General features: G+C 41.3%; 1 long non-coding RNA gene across 1 annotated transcript; it reads right to left on the reverse strand.

Moving 5' to 3' along the window:
• Positions 1-3,334: 3,334 nt before the first annotated feature.
• On the reverse strand, positions 3,335-7,136 carry LOC134739390 (uncharacterized). The gene is made up of 4 exons (XR_010125987.1): positions 7,098-7,136; positions 5,802-5,958; positions 3,957-4,073; positions 3,335-3,869 (listed from the first exon to the last, which is right to left on the reverse strand). It is a non-coding gene; the product is annotated as an uncharacterized LOC134739390 (long non-coding RNA).
• Positions 7,137-7,503: the final 367 nt, after the last annotated feature.

The following is a 7,503-nucleotide window of genomic DNA, read 5'->3' on the forward strand; positions in this document are numbered from 1 at the left end:
TACTGGCTATGTACCCAGAGGAAAAAAAAGTCATTATACAAAAAATATACTTGCACACACATATTTATAGCAGCACAATTTGCAATTGCAAAAATGTAGAACCAATCCAAGTGCCCATCAATCAATGAGTGGATGAGGAAACTGTGGTACATATGTACGATGGGATACCACTCAGCCATAAAAAGGAATGAATTAATGGCAGTTGCAGCAACCTGGATGGGATTGAAGACTATTATTCTAAGTGAAGTAACTCAGGAATGGAAAACCAAACATCATATATTCTCACTTATAATTGGGAGCTAAGCTATAAGGATGCAAAAGCATAAGAATGACACAATGGACTTTAGGGACTCAGGGAGAAAGGGGAGAAGGTGGTGAGGGATAAAAGCTAAAAATTGGGTTCAGTGTATACAGATGAGGTGATGGATGCACCAAAATCTTACAAATCAATAAATAACTTACTAATGTAACCAAATGCCCCCTGTTGTCCTAAAACCTATGGAAATAAAATGTTTCAAAAGTGGGCAAAGGACATGAACACTTTTCAAAAGAATACATACATGTGACCAACAACCATAGAATACAAGGCTCAATATCACTGATCATTAGAGAAATGCAAATCAAAGGCACACTGAGACACCATCTCACACCAGTCAGAATGGCTATTATGAAAAAGTCAAAAAATAACAGATGCTGGCAAGGTTGTGGAGAAAGAGAACACATACACAGTTGGTGGGAGTGTACATTGGTCCCACCATTGTGGAAAGCACAACAGTGCTTTCATCGAAAGAGATAAAAGCAGAACTATCACTTGACCCAGCAATCTCACTACTGGGTATATACCCAGAGGTATATAAATTGTTCTGTCATAAGGACACAAGCACGTAAATGTTTATTGCAGGACTATTCACAATAGTAAAGACATGGAATCAACCTAAATGCCCAACGATGACAGATTGGATGCAGATAATATGGCGCACTGTGGAGGAAAAGTTAAATATTAAATTTGAACTCAATTGAACAGGGACACAAACAATGGTCACTAAGTCCTGGAACGAGTTGTGTGAGCCCCTTGAGGCATTCATCCAGTGCTGCTTCGGAGAAATAGTTATTGAAAAACAACAGTTATTGAAAAACAGTTATTGAAAAACAACAGGCAATTGCAAAAACAAGTTGACCTTTTTGTGTTCCCTGAGCTCAGTTGCGAAGGGCCCTCATGACTGGGCTTCATGACAAACAACCTGTTACAAAAAGAGCTCGGTTCCCAGACTGCGCTGAAGCTTCATGGGACCCCTCCTCATCTGTACACGGACTAGTGGCCAATTCTGAATCCCAGGCTGTTGCTTCCCAGTCTGGTGATGAATCCTCCATAGTCTGGTGAGTGTAAATATATATATATGTATGTATATACCTTTTCCCTTCTCCCGTTCCCATTAAAATTTGTTTATTGTATCATTTGCTTATTATATCTATATTGCCATATACTCAGGATAAAGTCTATTTACCTTTAAAAGTATTGTGTGTTTCTTTTCTTTCCTCACACGTTTCCCACACAGAACAAACATATGCACCATGGAATACTATGCAGCTACATGTTCTCACTTGTAAGTGGGAGCTAAATAATGAGAACTTATGAACACAAAGAAGGAAACAACAGACAACAGACACTGGGGTCTACTTGAGCAGGGAAGGTGGGAGAAGGGAGAGGAACAGAAAAGATAACTATGGGGTACTGGGCTTAATACTTGTGTTATGAAATAATCTGTATAACAAGCCCCTGTGTTATGAGTTTATCTATGTAACAAACCTTCACATGTACCCCCAAACCTAAAATAAAAAATTTTTTAAATCCTTTATGAAAGCTGTAAGATCTGCTCCTGTGTGTTTGTATGTCTATATGTGTTACATGTTATATGATAATATTTTGTAAATAAAGCTCATTCTTAAATCGTTAGTTAAATAGAAACGGCTTTACAATTATCCATTAAAAATAATTAGATACTTGCTTGATTTAACTGTGAGCTTATGTCTTTTGTTGAAAGTTTCTAGATTCATGGGTCTTGATAGGTGACCATGATGAAGTATGGAGACATGTTCTCAGTGCCTAGACCAGCAGCTACAAGCCAGAATCAAGCAATCGGCCCCTTCTTTCTGTGCTTTTCCTGTTTTGCCTCCTGGCTATTTTAGGCGGGGTTGGATCCTCCAGTTACAGCCTTCACAGCTTTGTCTTTAGTCCTAATGGACTCAGGCAGGCCCTGATCGTCATAGTTTTCCTGGGTGCCATGTGGCTACTTGAGACCTAGAATTACTGAGGGAAGACATTACGGATGCTACCTGTGTCATAGTTTCAAAATTCTGTTCATTAATTTAAAATCTTAAAATCACGTTAAATTAAGTAATACATAACCAGAAAATATCTTGAGTCATTTGTAAGCTAAAATAGTGAAATATTAACCATTAAAAATTAGTTTAGGTCTATATACCATGACATGTTACTTGTATATGGTATAGAAAACCTAAATATCTTTAGTTCTGTTAGTAAACAGTAATTTGAAGAACTATATTTCTTAAAAGTTGTAAAATGGTTTTTATCTTAAAATACTGATACAAGACAGTTGAATATCACTTTTTAGGGTTTTCGCTGAAAATTGGGGCTCCTAAGACTTAATTACTAGATATGAGAGAAACAATTCTGCATACAGAGTATATAAAAAGCAAGATATGCTTTTTTTTTTCTTTTTTGAGAATGAGTCTTGTTCTGTTGCCCAGGCTGGCATGCAGTGGTATGATCTCAGCTCACTGCAACCTCTGCCTCCCCAGTTCAAGGGATTCACCTGCCTCAGCCTCCCAAGTAGCTGGGATTACAGGTGCTTGCAACCACACCCGGCTAATTTTTGTATTTTTAGTAAAGACAGAGTTTCACCATGTTGGCCAGGCTGATCTTGAATCCCTGACCTCAAGTGATGCACCTGCCTCGGCCTCCCAAAGCGCTGGGATTACAGGCTTGGGAACATATGCTTTTGATGATAAAACTTATAAAGACATAAAAATGTGTTTTAATTTTTTTTTGGTTTGAAGTTACTTAAAGATTTCAAATTGAAGAAGTAAAAAAAAAAGTAGATAAAACTAGATAAATATAGAAAGTTGGGGGAAAATGCACAGCATAGGTTCACAAAAATCTGGGATTAAAAGATGACAACATTTGATAAATTTATTTATAAAGTTTTATTAAATTAACTTTAGAGGCTGGGCGTGGTGGTGCACACCTGTAAATAATAAAATTATCTTGCCAATTATGTCTAACTATGATAGTTTAAAGTCATTTCCACTGTAAATTGCTTAATTCTGAGGCAGTTTCTGAAAACTTTACAAGCCTGCAAAATCCTGGAATATTTTATCTTTAAGGAGGTTCACGAAAGGATGGAGAAGGCCCTGAGAAGCACTCTTGAATACAGGTTTTTGAGAACTTTCGAATTACATTATTTGAACTGGGTAAGAATTCCCAGAACTTTAATGAAGAGACTGACTGGTTAATAAAACTGCTAACGCAAGCAGAATAAAAATCAATTGAATACCAAGAAAATACTTTGCCAGATTTTCATGCCAAATCAGCTAGTACTTAAATTGTCTAGATAAAGAATTTGAACGAACGGCATAGTTCAAGTCAAATTATCTATGATAATCTCTGATTAGTCAGTGCTAAGCACCTAAGTTGAAGAAACAGTCCAATGTTAAGCATGGAGAACCAGAATGTCTTCCTTCTCCTTCCTGAGTTCTGAAAGCTTTTCTTATTAAAAGTTCTGCATTCTGATTCTTGGGTGTAAGAATAAAGCAAGATGGCAGAAAGAAGGCTCCACTGATAATCCCTCCTGCAAGGACACCAGATGAACAACTATTAATATCCACATAGAAAATACATTCATAAGAATCAAAAATCAGGTGAGTACTCGAAGTACCTGGTTTTAACCTCAGATCACTGAAAGAGGCACTGAAGAGACAGAAAAAACAGTCCTGAAATCACCGTTTCCTCATCCCCAGCAGTGATGGCATGGTGCAGAGATCAACTCTGGGTTCTGCGGGAGGGAGACAGCAATTGTGAGGCACTGAACTCAGTGCTGTCCTGTTAGAGCAGAAAGGAAAACCAGACCAAATGCAGTTAATGCCCATCCACAGAGGGATCAATTAAACCAGCCCTAGCCAGAGAGGAATCAGATTCCAGTGGTTGGAACTTGAGTGTTTGGAAACCTGGCAACTAAGGGCTCCCGCACTCTGTGTGTCTAAGAGAACTTGAAAGGCAGCCTAAGCCATCAGGACTGCAACTCTTAGGTGAGGCCTGGGGCTGAACTGGGCCCAGGGACAGTGGACTGGGGTGGGGAGGGCATGCAACATACTGAGACACCAGCTGGGGCAGCCAAAGGAGTTCTGACATTATCACTCCGCTAACACCAGACTGCACGGCTCATGGTTCCAAAAGGGACACCATCCTTCTGCTTGAGGAGAGGAGGGAAAAGAGTAGGGAGTACTTTGTCTTTCATACTGGACACCAGCTCAATCACAGCAAGATAGTGCACTGGTCAGAATCCTGAGGCCTCCTTTCCAGTCTCTGGCTCCTTGACATTCCTAGACACACCCTGGGCAAGAAGGAAACCTGCTGCCTTGAACAAAAGAACCATGTGCTGGCAGGATTTATCGCCTGCAAACTTGAAAACCTTTGGGCTCTGAATAACCAGCAGCCATACCCAGGTACTACATCAAGGGCCTTGGATGACCCTCATAGACTTGCTAGACTTAGGTGAACTCAGCACATTACCAGCTGTGGTGGCTAAAAGGCAAAACTCCTTCTTCTTGGGAAAAGTAGAGGGAAAATTAAAGGGGACTTTGTCTTGCCCCTTAGGTACCAGCAAGGCCAGAGGTGGGTAGAGCACCAAGCAAAATTTCAGAATCCCTGATTCTAGGGCTTGATTCTTGGTTGGCATTTATGAAGCTGCCCAGGGCCAGTAGGGAGCCCATTGCCCTGAAAACAGCAAGACCCAGGCCAGGCAGCATTCATCGCAAGCTGACAAGAGGCTTTGGGCCTTCTGGGAACATTGGTGGTAGCCTGGCAGTACTCATTGTGGCCTGAAGTGGCGGTGGCTACTCTGCCTTTAGGAAAGGAAGGGAGGAATAGGAAGGACTATGTCTTATGGTTTGAGTGCCAGATCAGCTGCAATGCAATAGAATGCCAAGTGGACTTCTAAAATTTTTCACTCTACTCCCTGACTTCTGAATGGCACTTCTGGACCCAGCCAGGGACTGAGGGCACTCACTGCCCTAAAGGACAGAACACAGGCCTGGCTGGCTTTGCCACCTGCTAATTATAGAGACCAAAGGCCTTGAGTGAACATAGGCAGTCGTCAGAAAGTTCATGCAGCAGGACTTGAGCAAGACCCGGGGCTGTGCTAGCTTCAGGTCTGATCCAGGGCAGTCATAGTGTGGTGGCCAGGGGTGCTTGTGTCTTTCTTCTCCCAGCTTTAGGTGGCTTAGAACAGAGAGAAAGACTCTGTATCTTTGAGAGAAAATAACGGTAGAGAAAAAGAGTCTCTGGCTAGTAATCCAGAAAATTCTCCAGGATCTTGTTGAAGGCTGTCAAGGTGGGACTTCTCTGAGTCTGGAAGAATTACAGCATTATTGGGTACAAAGTACCCATAAAGCAGATATGGCTTAGATCACAACACCGAAGTCTTTTCAAATATGTGAAAAGTCTTCCCAAGAAAGACAGCTACAAATAAGCCGAGACAGTGAAGACTACAATAAATACTCACCTTTTCTCTTTTTTAATTTTATTTTTTAACTCTCTCATATGGTGCTGCATGGCCAAGATTTTAATGTCCAGACACTGAAGAACATCTACTAGCATCAACACCAACCAGGAAAACATGACCTCACCAAGTGAACTAAATAAGGCACCGGGGACAAATCCTGGAGAAAAAGAGATATGTGACCTTTCAGACAGAGAATTCAACATAGCTGTATTAAAAAAAAAAAAAAAAAAAAAACTGAAAGAAATTTAAAATAACAAAGTAAAGAAATTCCAAATTTTATCAGCTAAACTCAACAAAGAGATTGAAATAGTTACAACAAATTCAGCAGAAATTCTGGAGCTGAAAAATGCAATTGGCATGCTGAAGAATGCATTAGAGCCATTTAATACCATTTAATAGCAGAATGGATCAAGCAGAAGAAATAGCGAGCTTGAAGACAGGCTATTTGAAAATACATAGTCAGAAGAGACTAAAGAAAAAGAATAAGAACAAAAAATCATGCCTACAGGATCTAGAAAAATAGAAAAACAGGATCCTCACAAAGACAGATCTAAGAATTATTGGTTTTAAAGAAGATGTAGAGAAAGAGGCAGGGGTAGAAAAATTTATTCAAAGGGATAATAACAGAAAACTTTCCAAACCTAGAGAAAGATATCCATAACCAACTACAAAAATGTTATAGGACATTAAGCAGATTTAACCCAAAAAAGACTACTTCAAAGCATTCAATAGATCTTCCAAAAGTCAAAGATAAAGAAAAGTTCTAAAGGAAGAAAGAGAAAAGAAACAAATAACATACTGGTGAGCTCCAACACCCCTGGCAGGAGACTTTACAGTGGAAACCCTACCGGCCAGGAGAGAGAAGCAATAAATATTTAAAGTACTAAAGGAAAAAAAAACTTTTACCTTAGAATAGCATATACAGTGAAAATGTTCTTCAAATAAAAAGAAGAAATACTGACTTTTCCAGACAAACAAAAGCTGAAGTATTTCATGAATACCATATCTGTCCTAAAGAAATGCTAAAGAGAGTACTTCAATCAGAAAGAAAAGGACATTAATGAGCAATAAATGATCATCTAAAGGTAAAAAAAAATCCTCACTGCTAATAGGATACAAAACAAAACAGAATCTTATAACACTATAGCTGTGTGGTGTGCAAACTACTCTTATTCAAAGCAGGAATACTAAATAATATCCAATCAAAAGTAATAACTACAACAACATTTCAAGACATAGCACAATAAAATATAAATAGAAACAACAAAAAGTTAAAAAGTGAAGGGATGAGCACACCCGTCCTGAGCCGGCCGACGTGGTGGAAGCTGGGAGCTGGGGAGCGGGGGAAGGCCAGGAGCGCGGGCGGAAGGGAGGCCGCCCCGAGAGCCGGAAGCCTGGGCAGGGGACCGAGGCCTCCTGCGCCCCCCAGCAACAGCACGGCGGCGCCACATTGGTCCTACGCGAGGCCTGGCCGCCGGCGACGGCGGGACGCTCTGGGAGGCTGGCGGTGCTCGGGCGTAGAGGGAGACAGCAGCCCGGGGGCACGGGCGAGCGGCTCGGGGGTCCGGGATCCGAGCCCCGCTGCCCCGGGGTGGCGGTGACGCCTGGAGTCGGGCGGGCGTGGCTGGGCCGGGCTCTTGGGGCAGCCAGGCGCCGCTGCGGGCGTCTAGGACACACCACCCTGAACGCGCCGCATCCTCTG

Source organism: Pongo pygmaeus, chromosome 3, assembly GCF_028885625.2.
Source record: "Pongo pygmaeus isolate AG05252 chromosome 3, NHGRI_mPonPyg2-v2.0_pri, whole genome shotgun sequence".
Classification (NCBI taxonomy): Eukaryota; Metazoa; Chordata; class Mammalia; order Primates; family Hominidae; genus Pongo; species Pongo pygmaeus.